General features: G+C 37.8%; 1 protein-coding gene and 1 long non-coding RNA gene across 7 annotated transcripts in view; one reads left to right on the forward strand and one right to left on the reverse strand.

Moving 5' to 3' along the window:
• Positions 1–18,774, forward strand: part of csmd3b (CUB and Sushi multiple domains 3b) — a 919,486-nt gene that overhangs the window by 116,244 nt on the left and 784,468 nt on the right. The gene's annotated exons all lie outside the window — the stretch shown is intronic.
• LOC135261815 (uncharacterized) overlaps positions 1–18,774 on the reverse strand; it is an 81,241-nt gene that overhangs the window by 7,620 nt on the left and 54,847 nt on the right. The gene's annotated exons all lie outside the window — the stretch shown is intronic.

Consider the following 18,774-nt stretch of genomic DNA (forward strand, 5'->3'; position numbering starts at 1 on the left):
AGAGGCACAAATGAACTCCCAGTGCTGAACGAACTTTGGTCCGAAAGGTTCAGCTGAACCCCAAGACGACAACAAAGGAACTGGTGAAGGAGTTGGAGGCATCAGGTACCAAAGTATCTACATCCACCATTAAAAGAGTCCTACATCACCATGGCCTGAAAGGCTGTCACGCAAGGAAGAAGCCCCTACTCAAAGACCAGCATAAAAAAGCCAGAATGAAGTTTGCAGTCGTCAGGATGAAGACCTAGTTCTCTGGTCAGATGATCCTAAGCATACCTAAATTGCTTAAAGGCAACAAAGTGAAAGTACTGGAGTGGCCATCGCAAAGCCCTGACCTGAATCCCATAGAAAATTTGTGGACTGATCTGAAAAAGTGTGTCCGAGCAAGGAGGCCCACAAACCTGAGTGAGGTACACCAGTTTTCTCAGGAGGAATGGGCAAAAAATCTGATAAAGTACATAAACGCTGAAATAAATCTGTCTCTTAGTTATTATTTTGAAATGACCTCTTATGGAAATAAAGTAGATACCCTAATTCACTAAACACAGCAAACGTATGGTAACATGAAATGTGTGGAGTTGTGAAAAATTGAGTTTGAATGTCTTTAGCCTAGGTGTATGAACTTTTGGCCTCAACTGTAGCTTTATTTCATTGTTGGATGCAAGCAAGTCAAAATTAACTTTTGGTCCACCATAGCTGTTTTTTACTCATAATTGTAGCTGGAGGGATAGGCTTTTAAATACAAATAATATTGAACAAATTCAGAAGGAACAAATATTTGAATAAAACGCATTATCAGTGCTTTGCCGAATATGAAATTCATATTTGATTTGGTAAAATGCATTGGGGAGGAGGACCATCCCAAAAATTACTAAGCACACCCATAGGATAAAGCAAGAACTTCATCTTCACACTGTAATCAGTGGTGTGGACATATGAAAATTGACGGGAAGGACGATGTATGGAGGCATAGGCTCATGTGTGGAGGATAAATTTACTAGATTTAATTAAGCATTGGCAGGATTCTTTTTCACTTTATCAGGGTCTTCTGGCAGTGAAGGAACAGTTTCAAAAGTTGTGAATCTGTTTCCAATCAGAATTTACAAAAATTTCGAATCATCTACCTGCGTACCTATCTACCTTATGTTTCAATTAGGCACAGGTGTAGATTCTTGTCAGAATTGGACACAATGGTTATAACTGGACAGAATTTAATGAACTAGTTTAATCAATCAGAGCATGCACCCATATTTTCACACAGACTCGTCATGCTCATTCAAGCTGGGGGGGCACGTGCCCCACCAGATTTTTGATATCTGGATTTTTTATATTTTTATTTTATTTTATTACTATTATTTTTTTATAATATGTAGTTATGAACATTTTATATTATGAGTCAAACGTATTCTTCTAATTAATTATGTCATAGATCATACCTCAAAAAGCCACATGTTCCCTATGGTATTGGTTTCTTCTAAAAGTTGCAGGATGAAATCGATTCGCAACAGCAGGTACGCACGCACACAGCACTCTGTTGCACATCAATGCTGGAGGAGATGTAGGCTACAGCTTAACGGTGTGTTGCTGAAGTGGTTAGTAGAGCATCAATCTGTTTTTCAAACATGTAAAAATGAAATGCAATTAGTTATACACACTTAATTGCATTTGAGATCCTATGCATATAGGCATAGTTTGCTTTGCAAGATAGTTGGCTAGTACCAGCTAAAGTTAGTAGCTATCCCTCAATCCAGTTGTTTAGCCTCCTGGCTCGCTAGCTAGTCGTGACTTGTGATAGCATAGCGTCCTGTTTAATATTGGTAAAGTAGAGCTGTGTGAATCGTATGGCAGTGAGCTGATAGTTTATACCACTATCACAGGTTATAGTTAGCAAAACACTGAATTCCATTTGATATCTCCAGGTCAAGATGCAGAGGAAAATCTCGTCATTCTTTAAAAAAATGACAGAAAGCCCCAGCCCTGTCCTCAGTCAGGAGGTTGATAGTGCTACCTAGAGGTAGGTTATCTTAGGTGAGATTTATAGTGATAGGCTATTTTTCCTTCATGGAAATTTATGCAGATTTAATTGAAAGAGTTGTTCCCTCTTTCATTTGACCATTTCAGAGCAATCAAGGGATGATGATGATCAGGCAGTTAAAGTTGATCTGTGTGAAGCAGGTAAAGATAAGTGAATAGCCTAATGATGATTCTCACAACAACAACATGATATTATTATAATTATTATAATTATTTTATTATTATTATAATTATTAATATTATTATTAATAATAATAATAATAATAATAGCTAATAATGTTGGCAGGTTCCTTTCATCTGTGGCTTTATTATCTATGTTCTCTAAATTAAATTGCATTGTGGATATAGTCTTTTCATGTGAATTTATGCCCCTTAAAATTTTTGGGTGAAGCAGACAGGATTTAGCTCTTTTTCAAGAAAAGTGGCAGCAGTGTAGAAGCTAGTTTAGAAGTGAGTGAATAAGTGAGTGTCATTTTCAATAACCATAACAGCACAAATAATTGACATGAAAATCTCAAAATAATCTCAAATAAATATACAGTATTTACCCTAATATAAAGTGGGAGATTACTGAGCTACAAAAACTGATATAGTAAAGTTTTAAAATAATCCCACCAAAGGCTTTGTATATATGTCAAATTGCAGAAAGTTACGTCATTATTTTCTTTTTCTTTTTCTGGGGAAGGACCCCCATGCCCCCCGCTCTAATTGTGCCCCCCCCCCCCTCCCCAGAATTTTGGCTTGCATGACGCCCCTGTTTTCACACATTTACTTCAGTTTCTGCAAAAAAATTAATCCATGGACGTGTTTTTGTAACAAACTGGAGTAGAGAAATTGGATTCAAAAATTAACTTACACATTTCATCTTGTGAGTTCTTTCTAACTGGATTTATAATTCTGGATAATACAGTACACTGTACACAAGGCTAAGAATATAAACCAGTTTTTTCCTATTTTTATATGCTCATATCTGACACAGTTGCCATGGATATATATGACAAATCATTCCTATTTTAGCCACTTAGTTACCAGTATTGTTCACTTCAGAGAATCACAAAAGCAGTTTGAACTGGTTTCCATGCATGCAGGTGTGGAAATTCTGTAAAGTGACATAATTTTTTGTTGTTTTGGCTCAGTACTCCAGCATGCTGGATTTGAAATGAAACAATGGATATGAGGGTATTTATGTCTAAATTGGAAGACAATATGAATTACAGTACAGCACTTTAAATACATAGTATCATTTTAGGGGACCAAAAGAAATTTCATTGTAGATGGGACGATGAGATGGTGCAACGTGACCCCGAACTTGAGGGGGGGGGGGGGGGTTGTGTGCTGGTGAGATCGGGTGAAAACTGGGGAGTGCGGGAGGAGCTTCCACTTGCATTTTATTTTTATTTTTATTTTCTTCCCTTAGTTTGGCAACCCCCCAGATGGACCTGATGTGACCTGTGTTACTCCCATTTTCATAAAATGTTTCCACTTTGTGTTAGAACAGAGTGTACAGAGTAGGCACCTCAATAAAACTGCTTTCTGCATGGCTTCTCTTCACTGGCTGCTGTGTTGCCTACACAAGTAGCAGAGCATCCCTACAACACTGGTCAGACTTGTATTATGCAAATAGTAAATGGCATTGTAGATGTCATTTGGCTTTATCAACAAGAGTGTGTTTCAAAATATCAGAGACAAAATAAGACACTGGAAAATAAAAAAGGATGCAAGAAGAGAGAATAAAACATTCTCTCAGGTTAACATTTAACATTAAACAAGCTGGCTAAAATACTTTTGGCATTGTTTAAATGCTGCTGCGATTGAGATATTTAGGAGTCTCTTTATTTAATGAAGATGACTAACTAGTAGGGGTTCACCGATCATGAATGTTGATGGCCAATTCCTTTTGCTGATTTTTTAAGTCAAATCAGCTGATTGCAACTTCAATAGCTGTTTTTTATGTATATTTTTAAAGCAACAGGTATCAAAGAAAACATTTTCAAGATTGTTTATTTTCTCCATAGATTCCAAATACATTCACAGAAACTTTTTAAATTATTATTAATTATTATTATTATGAAACTCATTGTTATATTGTTGTCATAGCCACACAGTCAAGGAGCTCTGATTCAATGTGGCTGAATCTTTTCTCAGTTGCCTCCAGAAAAGTGCATTTTGATGGTTTCACACCATGATCTGCACCAGTGCTCTATCTTATGAGGCTTTTCAGTGCAACGATGGATGGAATGTGCCACAGTCACTGCAGAAGAGTCGATTTCTTTAGTAAACTCCTCAAAAAGTGCAAGTAGAGTAAACGTATTAGTTTTAACGTGGCTTACCTTCATAAGATAATGTTGAAAATCCAAATCCTGAACATGTACCAATAGCTAATTATTAATCAGGCTATTGTCAACTGTTATCAAATATATCAGGCTATTATCAACTATAAACTGCATTAAAGTGTGTGCGCAGAATAGTGTAACTTATTCTGCAAGTTCAGAAAGAAATATTTTTAATTTCGACTAATACATTTCAATGTTCACTTCCTTGTAAAAGGTTTAGATAAACTGGACCTGCTTGAGGTGCATTGAATGTGTAGACTGTCTTGATATGCCCCATAAATGTCAAGGTGAAGCTACTGACATAGAGAACAAAATGTGTAAAACTTGACAATGAAGCAGTTACATAAAGTACTATCTGAACCAATAGGCTAGATGAAAAATATTTACGAGAAAAAGACAAAAAAAAACAGACCTTAAATGTCCACTTCACACACTTATATAAAGATATATCAGCAGCATTCAAATGCAGCTGGCGCATGGACTGTGCTCACATTTCTTACATCATAAAACCAGAATACAGATGAAATTAAAATAAATCTGCAGGTCACAGGCGGGTTTATGGGGCGAAAACCAGCCGGTTCCGATCCACAGCCGATTGATCGCTGCACCCTTACTAACTTGTTATGAATACCAGTTATGTTACTCTCCTAGGCTTGCTCTTTAAAGCCATAGTTTGTAGCAACAGTCCTCAAGCTAGGACAGGTTCCACAGAGACTCAGTGTTTTGACAGCTTGGCTGCACCTGTATCATTCCTGTTGGCTTCTGTAGCCTTTTACCAGCATTTTCACTGACAACATAATAGCTTCCACTGTCACCATTCACCCTGATTCCATTTAAATTTACATTATAGAAATTTAACTAGGCTAGTTATTCACTTTCCTGCGGTAAATCTTGACTACATATAGATCCATTCGTCTGTATGTGGCCAAGCAGCCAATAATCACTAATCAAAACACTGTTCAAACTTGGAGTGGGTTGCTAACTGAGGGGAATCCGCACACTTCACAAATGCATTAAATTGTTGATCATTTCCGAAGGCAGATCACAAAAAGGAGCACAAACAAATGTGCTATTGATTTTTAAATCATAGTAAATGACTTGGACAAATCAGTTTAAATAAAGTTAGTACTTGGTTGCAAATCCTTTGCATTCAAAGACTGCTTGAAGTATATGACCAACAAACATCATCAGACACTGGGTAACTTCCCTGGCAATAGCCCTCCAGGCATGTACTGCAGCATTCTTAATTTCTGTATTTATTTTGGGGGCTTTTTGTCTTCTGTCTTGTCTTCAACACGTGAAATGAATGATCTGTTGGATTCTGGTCTGGTGATAGATTTAGCCAGTCAAGATAATTCTACTTTTAGCCCCGAAAAATTCCTTAGTTGCTTCAACAGTATGTTTGGGGTCATGGTCCTACTGCAAAGTGAAGCGCCATCTAATGGGTTCTGAGGCATTTGGTTGGATCTGAGTAGATATGATATTTCTGTACACCTCAGAATTCACAGTTCCATTGTCAGCCCTTCAAATCTGAGCCAGAGATGATTGGCGTTGGAGGATTATTCCTAAAGCAAACAATCAGAGCACTCTCTGGAAAATTCGCTTTTTAGCTATCTTGCCTAAATTCATATGAGAAGACTGATATCAACTGCATCTGTGTGAGTCCAGTCTAGTCCAGTACAAGTATATGAGACAATACTGCATGCTAACAATGTTAGCTTTATCAGTGCCTGCAAATGAACTGTACTAGCTAGTTCAGCTTCTATCTTAGGATCCACTCTAATCTGCCTCTAGTGAGCAAATTAGTCTAGCATCATATGTTGATTTAACTCATTGTCCACTAGCATTTTCACAATACCTTATGTACATCAAGGTGTAGCGATATAGGTTTATTCTTTAATGGAAAAAGGGCTAGCTATAGTTAATTTGACAATATCGCACTTCCTCACTCTATCACGTCACAAAATATGACATTGGTGATCATTCGGAAGATTGTTGAAAAAGGGAGGCGGGGCAAAGAGTAAGCAATTAGATATTTTAGGGCTTATTTCTTGCCTTTATTTCAATAAAATTGTTTTTTTTTTAACATTGTGAATCATAAAACAGGACCACTTCCATTTGGCTGATGTATTTAATTTTTTATAATATCTAGTGCTTACCCTTTAAGACTTTCTCTGTATATATTTATAAGATATATGCCACACCTTGGGGGCTGTGTTAAGCAATGATTGTATTGTATATAGAATGTTATATTTGGCTACAACAACAGAAAAAGCAAGCAGTAGACAGGCAACGCAAAACAATATATAGTAATTCAAACATTAATTAAGCCATATATATACTGTACATATTTGTGCATTTTTAAAAATCATTGTGTGGAGTGTTAATGTGATATACTAGTTTTGATTATAAAACTGACATTTTGATTGGGATGGCAGGTATGCCAAGTTATGCCTTGGCAGGGCGGCATGCCCAATACCTATATAGAACCAAGAGTTTGGCACTTTTCAGGGTTTCCTACGGAAATAACTACAATGACTACAGACTCTCAGCCCATAAAACAGTCATTTCTGTACCTTCTGACCTCATGTCTACAGACTTAATTCACAAACAACTTCACACGTCCGCACAATAAAGTCCCAAATTTCAGGGATTTTGCGTTTTTTCCTTCTTCTTTTTCCTGCTTGACTACATCATCACAAATGCTCCAAGCCCACAAAAAATATGTCTCCCCATTGGACATTTAGCTACACCAGCTAATCAAAAAATCACACAAATGCAAAATTGACATATATTATTTACGAAGAAATTTTCGTATATGCTAGTTTGTTGGTGGTTCACTGGTAACGTAATTGCCCTGGGACCGTGGAGGCAGGGCATCGAAACCCACCTGATTCTCAGATAAATCTTTATGCAACTGTATAATTCTTCTGGATCCTTGAGAACCAAATCTAGCCAGTTTTTTACCAAATGTACAGTTGAGACCAAAAGTGTACATACACCTAGGCTAAAGACATTCAAAATCAATTTTTCACAACTCCACACATTTCATGTTACCATACATTTCCTGTGTTAAGTCAATTAGGGTATCTACTTTATTTCAAAAATAGGTCATTTCAAAATAATAGCTAAGAGACAGATTTATTTCAGCTTTTATGTACTATATCAGATTTTCGGTGGGTAAAAAGTTTACATACACTTTGTTAGTATTTGGTGGCATTGCCTTTTAATTGCTTAACTTGAATCAAATGCTTGGGGTAGCTTTCCACAAGCTTCTCACAATACTTTGCTGGAATTTTTGCCCATTCCTCCTGACAGAACTGGTGTAACTCAGTCAGGTTTGTGGGCCTCCTTGCTCGGACACACTTTTTCAGTTGAGTCCACAAATTTTCTGAGATTCAGGTCAGGGCTTTGTAATGGCCACTCCAATAATTTCACTTTGTTGCCTTTAAGCCATTTTGTTACTTTGGAGATATGCTTAGGATTGTCCCGCTGGAAAACCCAGTTACGACCAAGTTTAAACTTCCTAGCTGATGTCTTGAGGTGTTGCTTCTGTCTTCTCGATAATCCTCCTTCCTCATGATACCATCTATTTTCTGAAGTGCACCAGTCCCTTTTCCAGCAAAACACCCCCACAACATGATGCTGCTACCCCCATGCTTCACAGTTGGGATGGTGTTCTTCGGATTAAAGTCACCCTTTTTCCTCCATACATAGCGCTGATCATTATGGCCAAACAGTTCCATTTTTGTTTCATCTGACCAGAGAACACTCCTCCAAAGGGCTAGGTCTTCGTCTTGGTGATCACCTGCAAATTTCATTTAGGCTTTTTTATGCCAGTCTTGGAATAGGGGCTTCTTCCTTGCGTGACAGCCTTTCAGGCCATGGCGGTGTAGGATTCTCTTAATGGTGGATGTAGATACTTTGGTACCTGATGCATCTCACTCCTTTACCAGTTCCTTTGTTGTTGTCTTGGGGTTCAGTTGAACCTTTCGGGCCAAAGTTCGTTCAACCCTGGGAGTTAATCCGTGCCTCCTTCCTGAACGATTCAGTGTCTGTGTGGTCCCGCATTTTTTTATATTTGCATACAATTGTTTGTATAGATGCTCATGGTACCTTCAGTTGTTTGGAAATTGTTCCTAAGGAGGAAACGGATTTATGGAGGCCCACATTTTTTTTTCTGAGATCTTGGCTGAGTTGCTTGCATTTTCCCATGGTATCAAGGGCAAAAAGGCAGTGGCTCTAAAGTTAGGCCCTTAAATATAGCCACAGGTGCCAATTAACTCCCAATTGACTCCTAATGATGACAATGACAATTTCGCTTAGTAGGAAGTCCGCCCAAATCGCATTCACATAAATAACGACATTATAATTACTTTCCATACAAGGAGACTAGGGGAGGGGCGATGCGAGATCCATGTGAGAAATGCCAAGCCTGTGAAAGCGGGATAGAATGTCAAAGTGTAGCCTAATTCACTTCTTTTGAGTTAACATTTCGTTTAATTTTGGAAAATGGTCCGTCCGGAAGCCGACACTGATGAAGAGCAGTGTCATTTCGAACAGCGAACTGATCCAGCTGAGGATCAACTTCATGAGTAAGTATATTTCTTATGATCATACTGGTAAATATGTGTATTGTATTGCAATGTATCTCTGTGTTGTAGGAATATCAAACAATATGCGCGTCTGTAAATTCCCACACTACGAACAATTCAAACTATTGCATCTCAAAATTATAGGCTAGGCTCTCTGCGTCTGGTTGTGTTAGAAGTAGCAGGTAGACTGTATTTTTTAAAATCATATTGGTAATAAATAGCCCATGTCTGGCGTGTAGTGGCGTGGCTAGGATTCTAAAACCGATGTCCTCGCACAATCGATATAAGTTTTGTTTTCATTAGTTAGTGGTTTATCCCTTTTTTGTAAAGCACATTTAATTGTCACCTGTTGAAGGAAATGTGCTGTATAAATAAAGTTTGATTTGATGTCACATTTCCTAACAATTTTGTTTTTATTATATTTACAGAGATGCTGATCAGGAAACACGGCCTAGTTCACCACTAGCTAAGAGGCCACGCAGGGGTTGCAAGAGTACACCAGTCTCATCTCATCTTCCATGCATATAGTTTACTTCAATAAATGTTCTAAAATCAAAAGATGTCTTTGTTTCTGTCTTCTAAATGGCTCATTGAGTCTTTGTCTTAGTGGTGGGGAGGCATGCGGCCAGGTGTGAATAGCCTACTTAGCTGGTAGGTCCTCCTACCCAATACATATTCATAACAGAAAGGCCATTTGCCCTCCCATTCACACCTGGTGTTGAAAAATAGTAGTCACAGCACTAACTTTTAGCAATTTATTTTATATTTCTCACTGGATTTGCTAAACTATTTTGTCATCTTTTGATACCCAAGACCCTAATGAACACATTTCAGTGATCCAAAACCTTAGATACAATTGTTTAGTGTGTTTTATTACAACATTCCTGTGCATGTTCAAAACTACTGTTTACAGTTTGTGTGTTTTTAGAGCAATTTACAATCCACATATGATTATGACCTACTTACTGCTGCCATATTATTGTAGCTGAGTTTGTGGAGTTTGTGCTGAAAGCAGAGATATGAAACATTTTGGAATCACGGCATATAAAGTTGATGAAATTTACACAAATGTCAGAGCATGGCACAATCACAAGTGTGCCTCATTTTACCCTCAGACCCCAGAGGGTTAAAGAGACAGTCAACTTGGTGTATGTAAACTTTTGACCCACTGGAATTTTGATATAGTGAATTAAATATGAAATAAATCTGTCTCTAATCAATTGTTTTAAAATTACCTCTAATGTGAACAAAGTAGATGCCCTAATTGACTTTCCAAAAGAAATGTATGGTAACATGAAATGTGCGGAGTTGTGAAAAAATTGAATTTGAACGTCTTTAACCTAGGTGTGTGTAAACTTTTGGCCTCATCTGTAGGTGTATGTAAACTGGACTGTATAGACTGTATCATGCCATCTGAAAAAAAAAAAACATGTTTTAAACATACAAAAATAATTTTTCTAAGAAGTTAGTCACCCGTACAATGCAAAATCTAGGCCTGCCATTAAAAGTATTGATATCAAAATGACGCAAAGTTACTGTACTACAAATGATATAGGCTCTTTCCTCACCTGAATTAAACAAGCTGTATTCCAAAGCAATGCTATCCAATGTTTCATAAATTGTTTGAACAATTCCTAAATTGTTTGACTTGAAACAATTGAGGAAACATAGGATAGCATTGCTTTGGAATACAGCTTGTTTAATTTTGCTGAGGAAAGATAGCCTATATTGTTTGTAGTACAGTAACTTTGCGTCATTTTGATATCAACACTTTTAATGGCAGGCGTAGATTTTGCCAGTTTGAATGAATGAGTTATAGACAGTGCTTTGTATGTGTCAGTAACTTGGCATTTTTGTACATTGAAAATGTGTTTTTTACAGATATCATTTTTTTGCTAAGTGTTAGTTATGAGAAAGTGATAAGAGTAATACATATAAATTAAGACTATGAGAAGTATGCGTACAAATACATACATGCAAACACGCATACAGCTTAGGCAGTCCCGGATGTAGACTGGTTTGATTGGGAGGCAGAGTGAGATTTTGGGGGGGCCAAGTTGAGGACATGATTTGTGATGAGCAGTGGAGCCGGCCTGGGTGTAAAAATGCTCAGTAACCCTTTAAGAAACGGTTGTGGATTATGGCTATCCTTGTGTGAATTTGTACAGTCTGATCAACGTGTACCGTTTAGCAGTTTCTCTTTGCTGTATATGTAAAACAACAGCTGTGACAAATGTTGCAGTGACGTAAGTATAAAAGAGGCTTGCACCATCAGAAAAGCAACAGAAATTTCCCTACTGTATGTACTCACTGATTTGCTGACCATCCAATGAGCCTTCATTGACAAAATTATCAGCAAGCTCATTGAATTTGAGCTCCCTGGGTTGCAACTTGTGTACCCTTCTGTCCTTTTCTGTTATTCTGAGATGCGGTTTTAGTGTTTCTAAGGTTTATAAGGCATTTTGATACGCTTAGCTGTAGGTAGGACTCCTCTTCATTGTTTTCCTTAGCTAGATCACTGCCCTTACATGAGAATTGGAGAAAGAGTACAGGAAAACTTGACAATGGAGAATAGCTGCACAGACATATCTTTGCATATCAAAAAATAACGGTATTACGAGAGAAATAAGGGGAAATTATGAAATCGAGTAGCTGAAACAATATTTATTTTTGCAGAATGGGCATGTAGGTGAAGTTTGGCATGATCACAGACTATAGTGCAAAGAAAATATAGTGACGATGAGCGAGACAAGTTTCGTTATTGAATGGTATATATAAAACAGTATTAGTATTTACTTGTTTATATAGTTGTTGAAGTAACGCATGAAATTTCATAGGAAAACTATTGTACAAATGTACTTTTCTCATGTTCAGTACTAGTAGTTATAATTATGAATGAGTCATGTTTTTAAATGGAATGTTTTAATTTGGTGCTGCAGACAGTACTACGTACTAATTGTATGTGGGTAGATAGAGAACAGGGTGAGGTAACATGAATGTGGAAATGTGGCGTTTGCTGATAATGTTTTCTGCAGTAGCCAAGTGAAGAAATATAGTTAGTAGAAATGCCACAGTGGTCAGCCGTTGTAACTTTTTAAGAAAATCAATAAATGTGCCTTCATGAAATGCATTGAAGATTCTGATATTCTGATAAGTGCAAAGCAATAGTTCAAAAGCAATAGACAATTATTAGTTAGTAAATATAAATGTAAGAAAATACTAGTGTAAGATATAAAAAGATCAGCCTGAGTGCAGGCTGGGATTCGGTCATGCGACCTAGCGCTTTCCAGTCAATGACATTGGCAGTGCACCACTGTCAAGTAGCTGTCCTTGGTGTAAATTTTCTTGGTGAAATGTGTCTGTGGTTTTAAAGAAGACAGGCCAGTAAGCACAGCTGAGCTCCGGTTGTATATATGTGGTGTGGCTATATTGTAGCCGATTAACTGAACATGTAGATGGTATATCATAATACAGCCCATACGTTTGGTGAAAGACGGGGTAGATATGGTGCAAAAGAAATAGTTGAGAAGTAATAGATAATTATTAGTGTACCAAATAAGCATGTGTAAGAAAGGAAAAATTTGCTTCAGGCAGGGTTTGACCCTGTGCCTGAACAATCCATAGACCGCAACATTACCACAGAGCTACAAACTGACTGTTGCTGTTGAGACTGGAAATTTTCTTGATGAAAAAGATATAAGTCCATTTTGTGTGTGTATGTGACATTTTGTTTGCCTGGTGTAGGTAAATGTCCAATGGGGAGATATATTGTGAATATTTTCTAGCCAGCTGGGATATAGTCACACCAAATGGAATAAAACCTGAGCTGAATTACTGGGCTGTCTTCTTTAAAATCATGAGCAAATGACAGCATTAAAGAACGTCTTCTTACTGTGAAGCCATTCATGCCCATTTAACTAAGTTAGTGTTTCTGTGGCAAGTGGTAAGGATAAAGGAAGTCCGATTTCGCCACCCTAGGAATTTCACCCAAAGCAATAATCCAATTAACCTATTACAACAGGTTCCCCGGTGCGTTGGGTAAATGAAGACAGAAACGTGTCCCAAAGAAAATATTACTTTTTATGCCAACAAGATGGCTGGAAGTGCCTGTATGAAGAGAGTCAAGCTCTAATATGTTTTTTAACAAGATGTTAAACACCACTGGACAGAAACACCGGAAAATGATGTAAGCGGTAATACAAAGTTTTTATTTCTTTTTTTTCCCATTAAAAATAACACAGACTTCCAGACTACCTTTGAGCATTTACTAAAAATACCAATAGATGGCGCTAACAACCGAGCCCAGCAGTGACTCGTTGGGAGGTATCCTACCTAAAATGACAACTCACCAGTGAACTTACGTACCACCACACATGCCACCTCATCTGAAACACATCAACTTAGTGTTAAAATCGTGGTTCGGTGTAGTTTAACACTCAGGCAGGCAAACGGTGAAGGAGCTAACCACTGAGCTAAGACCTCCCCTGCCGAGTGATGCTAGGCTCCCCCCCATCAGCCTAAGATTTGGTAGCTACAAAGGAGTAAAACCATAAACAGATTAAAAATGGAAACCAGTTGGTTTGCAGAGGTGTATTCACAACAACCGATCACATACAGAATAGTCAATGTGCCGACCTTGCAGGCGAACTGAGAGATGCTTGTTTATGAAGTAACCCTAGCTCGCTGTTAAACAGAACTAGTGCTGGTACACTGAGACAGCCTGCTCAGCAAATGGAAGATAAGCACCACAGCAATATGTCACAGAGATTGTAGTGACAGCGGCAACCACTACATTAAATAAAAACGTGATTATAAACTAGGAAAAAGAGGCAAAACAGCAGCCTGTCCAAGCAACCTAAAAGGGAAACAACCTATCAAAGTTCACCACTGCTATATATGAAATATAACCTTGGATGCCATAAGGACAATCCTACTTACAATTACTCTAGTCTACCTCAGGCCCTGGGGTCATTTCTTTGGTACTACTGTTATTTTATGATATGCAAAGTTTTCTGGGAAATATGGTATGATGCTGCCCAATGTCAAGTATCTATTTGTAACGTCAGCAAGCTAGCTGAGGAAGCCAGCAAAGAGGAGTCCTAGCTACAGCTAAGCGTATCAATAAACCCTATAAACCTTAAAAACACAAAAAGTGGACCTCAGAAAAAAAAACAAGGAAAACCAAGAAGGAGAGAAGGGTACACAAGTTGCAAGTTCGGGAGCTGAAATTGAAAGAGATTGCTAATAATTTAATAAATGAAGGCTCATTGGATACCTGTCAAATAAGTGAGTACATACTGTGCTTTATCAAGGAGATTGGTGTTGGGTTTCTAATGGTGCCAGCCTGGTATAGTTTGAACTGCGCCACCGTGCCATTGTCACAGCCATTGTTTTATATATATATATACAGCAAAGCGCCAGTGCTAAATAGTACACGTTGATCAGACTGTAAAAGTTCACATAAGAATAACTGTAATCCACAAGCATTTCGTAAAGGGTTAGTTTCCAGTAGCTGTGCTACTCATCACAAATCACTGTCTGCCTCCCAATCACAGCAGTCTTTATAGTAGCTAGACAATAGCTGATATGTCATTATCTACATTTGAACACTGTCTGAATACAATTCTTGTAAAAACCAGGGCTTCATATATACTTGTACCACAGCCACCTTGAATTTTTGTTTATGATTGGTGAGATATACGATTACATGAAATGAAAGTAATTTGCAGAGGGAACACCCCTGGGCTTCTCTTCTGGTGTTCTTTACTTCTGCATTGTATATTAACTTCCTATAACTGATAACCTTCTCAAATTAAGTAACCTGATGACAACCTGATTACTACACATACTCACAAAACACTTTTAAATTAATTTTAAAAAGTCACACGTTTCGGTAACCATATTTTGTCAAATTGAAAATTCTACATAAAATACGCTCTTAAATGAGATACGCTTAAAAAAAATAGCATTACTCTTTGTTTAACACAGAAATAATGTTTCTACTCAAATTAAATTGACTAAACATTGTGTACCTAATCTTTAAGGCATACTATGCAGAATTTTACCTTGAAAATTTTATAAAATAACCATGCTAAAGCATGTCTGTGCTGCAGTGGCAATCTCTGTCTTCACACATTTTCGCCAAATCCATGCACCTTTACCTGTATTTGCTATTCTAAAATGTGTTTGGGACGTTTCTGGGTGTGGACATTTCTGTGTGGGGAGGGGTGGGTATGGCTGCATAGATAGCTAGTGATGAAATGAAGACTCTGTGGCGTCAGCTGAAGTTCACCAAGGGGATTAAAAGTGCCGTGGAGTTGGCTTGTTTTTTGTTGGACCAATAAGTGAAGTTACCGGCAGTGTGAAGGACTTTTGCAAGGGTCTGAAATTTAAAGTTTCAACGATAAGCCACTATTACGTTCAACATAATGGAATTAAGCTATATTTGAATCTGCCTTCTTACCGTCGCTCAGTAAGAAAAGAGCTTAATTGGGGAAACTTACTCAGCGTGAGTGGGTGGTGTTGAAGATGGAGGAGGACTTCTTTGATTGTAAACACAGACTAAGACATCCTGACGAAGTATTCTTTTAACCACATAACAATGAATCTATAAATTCCAAAATGCACTGAGAATACATTTCATACACAGGAAATGATTAAAAAAAGGTATTTCATCTAGAGGCTATGACGGGTACTAACACATAAATTAAATTCAATTTTGTCACTGAAATTTTGTTACAAAGGCTGAAGAAACAATAGTCCAAGCCACAGCTTCATACGTCTTGTCCCACATAGAGAACTGATATTCTGTACTGTCCATAAGGGTGGAACTGATGTCAGGTTTTAGGGGGTCGACAAGTGGATTCTTATTTGGATTCCTCAAGTCTGAAAAATGATCAAGATGAAGTCTGGTCTAAATTGGATGTTGGGAACTATATTTAAGGAATATTATATGAATCCTACGAAAATTTTCAATTTGCACCATATTAGCTAAGTTTCTCAAGTAAATATTTCTACAAAATAATTGAGGATGAAAATTTGCAACATAAAATTTGTTTTGTGAAAGAACCAGAATATTCTGCATTATTATTAGTGTTTTCTAATGAGCTGAATTAATGACAAACTTGAAACTTTATCCTAAAGACCTTAGACTTGGAAGACAGTACATTTTTACTCTTGTATTTTATTTATTTACACCATAGATTTATTTATAACATATTCAGTATATGTAACATATGACCTCATTTTACACCTCACAGTTACAGTACATGTGTCTCATTTTCAGATTCCATCTAGATATGATTTAATCGGAATGCATTTACAACAGGAATTAGTATGAATCTCCACTGTTCACACTGAGATCCAATCACAATCTGATCTCACTTCCTGCTCAGACAACCACACATGCGATGTCCTCCTCTCCCTAGTCTCTTGAAAGATATTGTAACTGACCTGATGAAGGCTAACGTTACGGTGTTATTTTTGCTATAAAAAAGGCCTCTTGATAATGGTGGCCATCCATGAAGCTAGGCGAACATGCATTTCTAATTATGTAGTTATTGTATGTAGACTAAACATGCATTCAAAATAGTGTTCAATGTGGTCACAATGCCTCCCTGACCACCTCTGGAGGTGGTTTCGGCGATCAATCAACAATTCATCCTTAATCTTGGGTGCATTTACACCTATATTTTTATGTGGTCAAGCACTATCCAATTGCAGTTTGATCACCCGAGATGCCTGTTAATGCCAGGTCTACACTAATGTATGTGAATGTATGATTAACTGCTATCACAGGAGCTGGAGCCCATCCATCTTTTTCACAGGGCCTTTTTCGTGACCCCCATGTCGACCACAAAATGTGAAATGTGCTTCTTCAAAGAACAATGTGACAAAATCAACTTTAATAATGAACAATCACATTACCTTTCAGAAATGACTACTGTTGTGAAATAAACATTCAATCAGTTCATTTTGAAATGGTTCCATATTGATTATATCAACAATTACTTTGACTCTGAAGTCACCTTTTCTTGAAGAGAGATGATTGTTTATATTGATAGAGAACAATATGGACATATTAACCAATCTACCAGAGTCAGATTACACCCAGAATTTCCACCCCAAAAATTTTCATATGGCTGGTTTGGCTGTTGACTATTTTTAAAATTGTACTCCATTTTCTGATTACAATAAATTCATTTATGTCATTTATTCAACAGACCTTCAGTGTCAACAGAACTGGACCTGTGAGATTGTGTAAACACCTCACAGCTAGACCAATGAGGGTTTGTAGCTGGAGGGGAAGGCACCGCGTGTTCTCCCTTGGCTGGTGTGATTCAAAACCGGAGATGTTAGTTATTTTTCATCTGTTCGTAAGAACAGGGCACAATTATAATTAAGAATGCACTGGTTCCGTTGCCACGGGTTAGATATGAAGGCGTTGTTTCATATCCCGCTTAAAACTGGCCTGAAACGGATCAGTAGCATTCTGGTTACTCTCCGTTCGTAAACGGGGCTATGCTGTCATCAGAGATATATCCGATCTGTCGCCGGACTGTAAATATCCCAATGGGAGCATCAGAATATTCACAAATGCGCGGAACACATCAAATATATCCATGACCACAGCAAGAAAGCGTAACAGTTACTAGGTTTTACCCTCGTGATAATCTGACTCCAAATTAATTAATAAGTTATGTTCCAAATTAGAATTTAGGCTTGATTTAGAATGGAACTCAGTTCGTCTGAAGTTCTACACCGAGGGTCAACGCAGTTTCACCCGGTACGCACCGCGGATGCGCCCGTAACGACAATTTAACTAGCTGTTTGCAGACGACACAGCGGTTGTGAGATTTCCCTCATGGGGAGTATAACCTAATTAGGGTTCAGGGACTTCGAAAGGGCCAATATTGGTCATCCCAGGATCAACTTGGTTCTGCTGACGGTCCCGCCTTAACTGAAGACTTGGTGATCAAACAAGTCCAACGGGCAGTTCCCTAGTCATAATTGGGGGAAACCGACTTAGAGGGCTGTTACAAGAACGAAACATTGACCAAGACCACACAAATCAAGTCATTAACAGTTTTAATGTCAGGTAGGTTATACACTTAAAATAGTCAATTTGTAGTTACAGAATTTAGAAAATTTTCTAACAATCAAAGATAAAGATGAGCATACCTGACAGCAGTCTACACACAGAAAGAGTCTTGTGTGGGAAGTCTGATTGCAGACTCCTAGAGGGCCCTGTTCCTCTCCTATAAGAACCCAGCGCAGGCAGGTGGATGTCGCCACAAAAGGGTCATAAAACCATAAATTTACTTGGAGGGGGAAGATTGGAATTTGGTTCAGACAGGATCAGACAGATGGATTTACTAGGAGGAGTGTCCCAAAAATACAGTTTACTTACAAATTTATTAAAATTGATTTTCTACAGGTTTGCTGGTTTTAAAACCTAAACCAGAGCATCACTCGCACAGAGACCATAAAAACCGTACCAAATATGAATATTTGTTCTTGTGATTGTCATGAAAACTCTGAAAAACATGAAATAACTGTACAATCTCTTACATGAACCAACTGCCAACTCTCAATGTCTTTCCACAGTGTATCAAGATTGCATAGTGTAGTGTAGCAATGTATTCAACCCAAATCTGCATTTATTTCCTAACAAAAAGTGTGCTTGAGTAAATTTCTTTCCTTATGAAGGTAGGGAGACAAGTTACCCAGTGACACCAGGTGAGGGCACTTTGGCTGTCCCTCAACTGTCCTGAGCAATTTGCCCCATTTCTATCATGTGATTTTATTACTTG

The sequence above is a fragment of the Anguilla rostrata genome, chromosome 8, assembly GCF_018555375.3.
Source record: "Anguilla rostrata isolate EN2019 chromosome 8, ASM1855537v3, whole genome shotgun sequence".
NCBI lineage: Eukaryota > Metazoa > Chordata > Actinopteri > Anguilliformes > Anguillidae > Anguilla > Anguilla rostrata.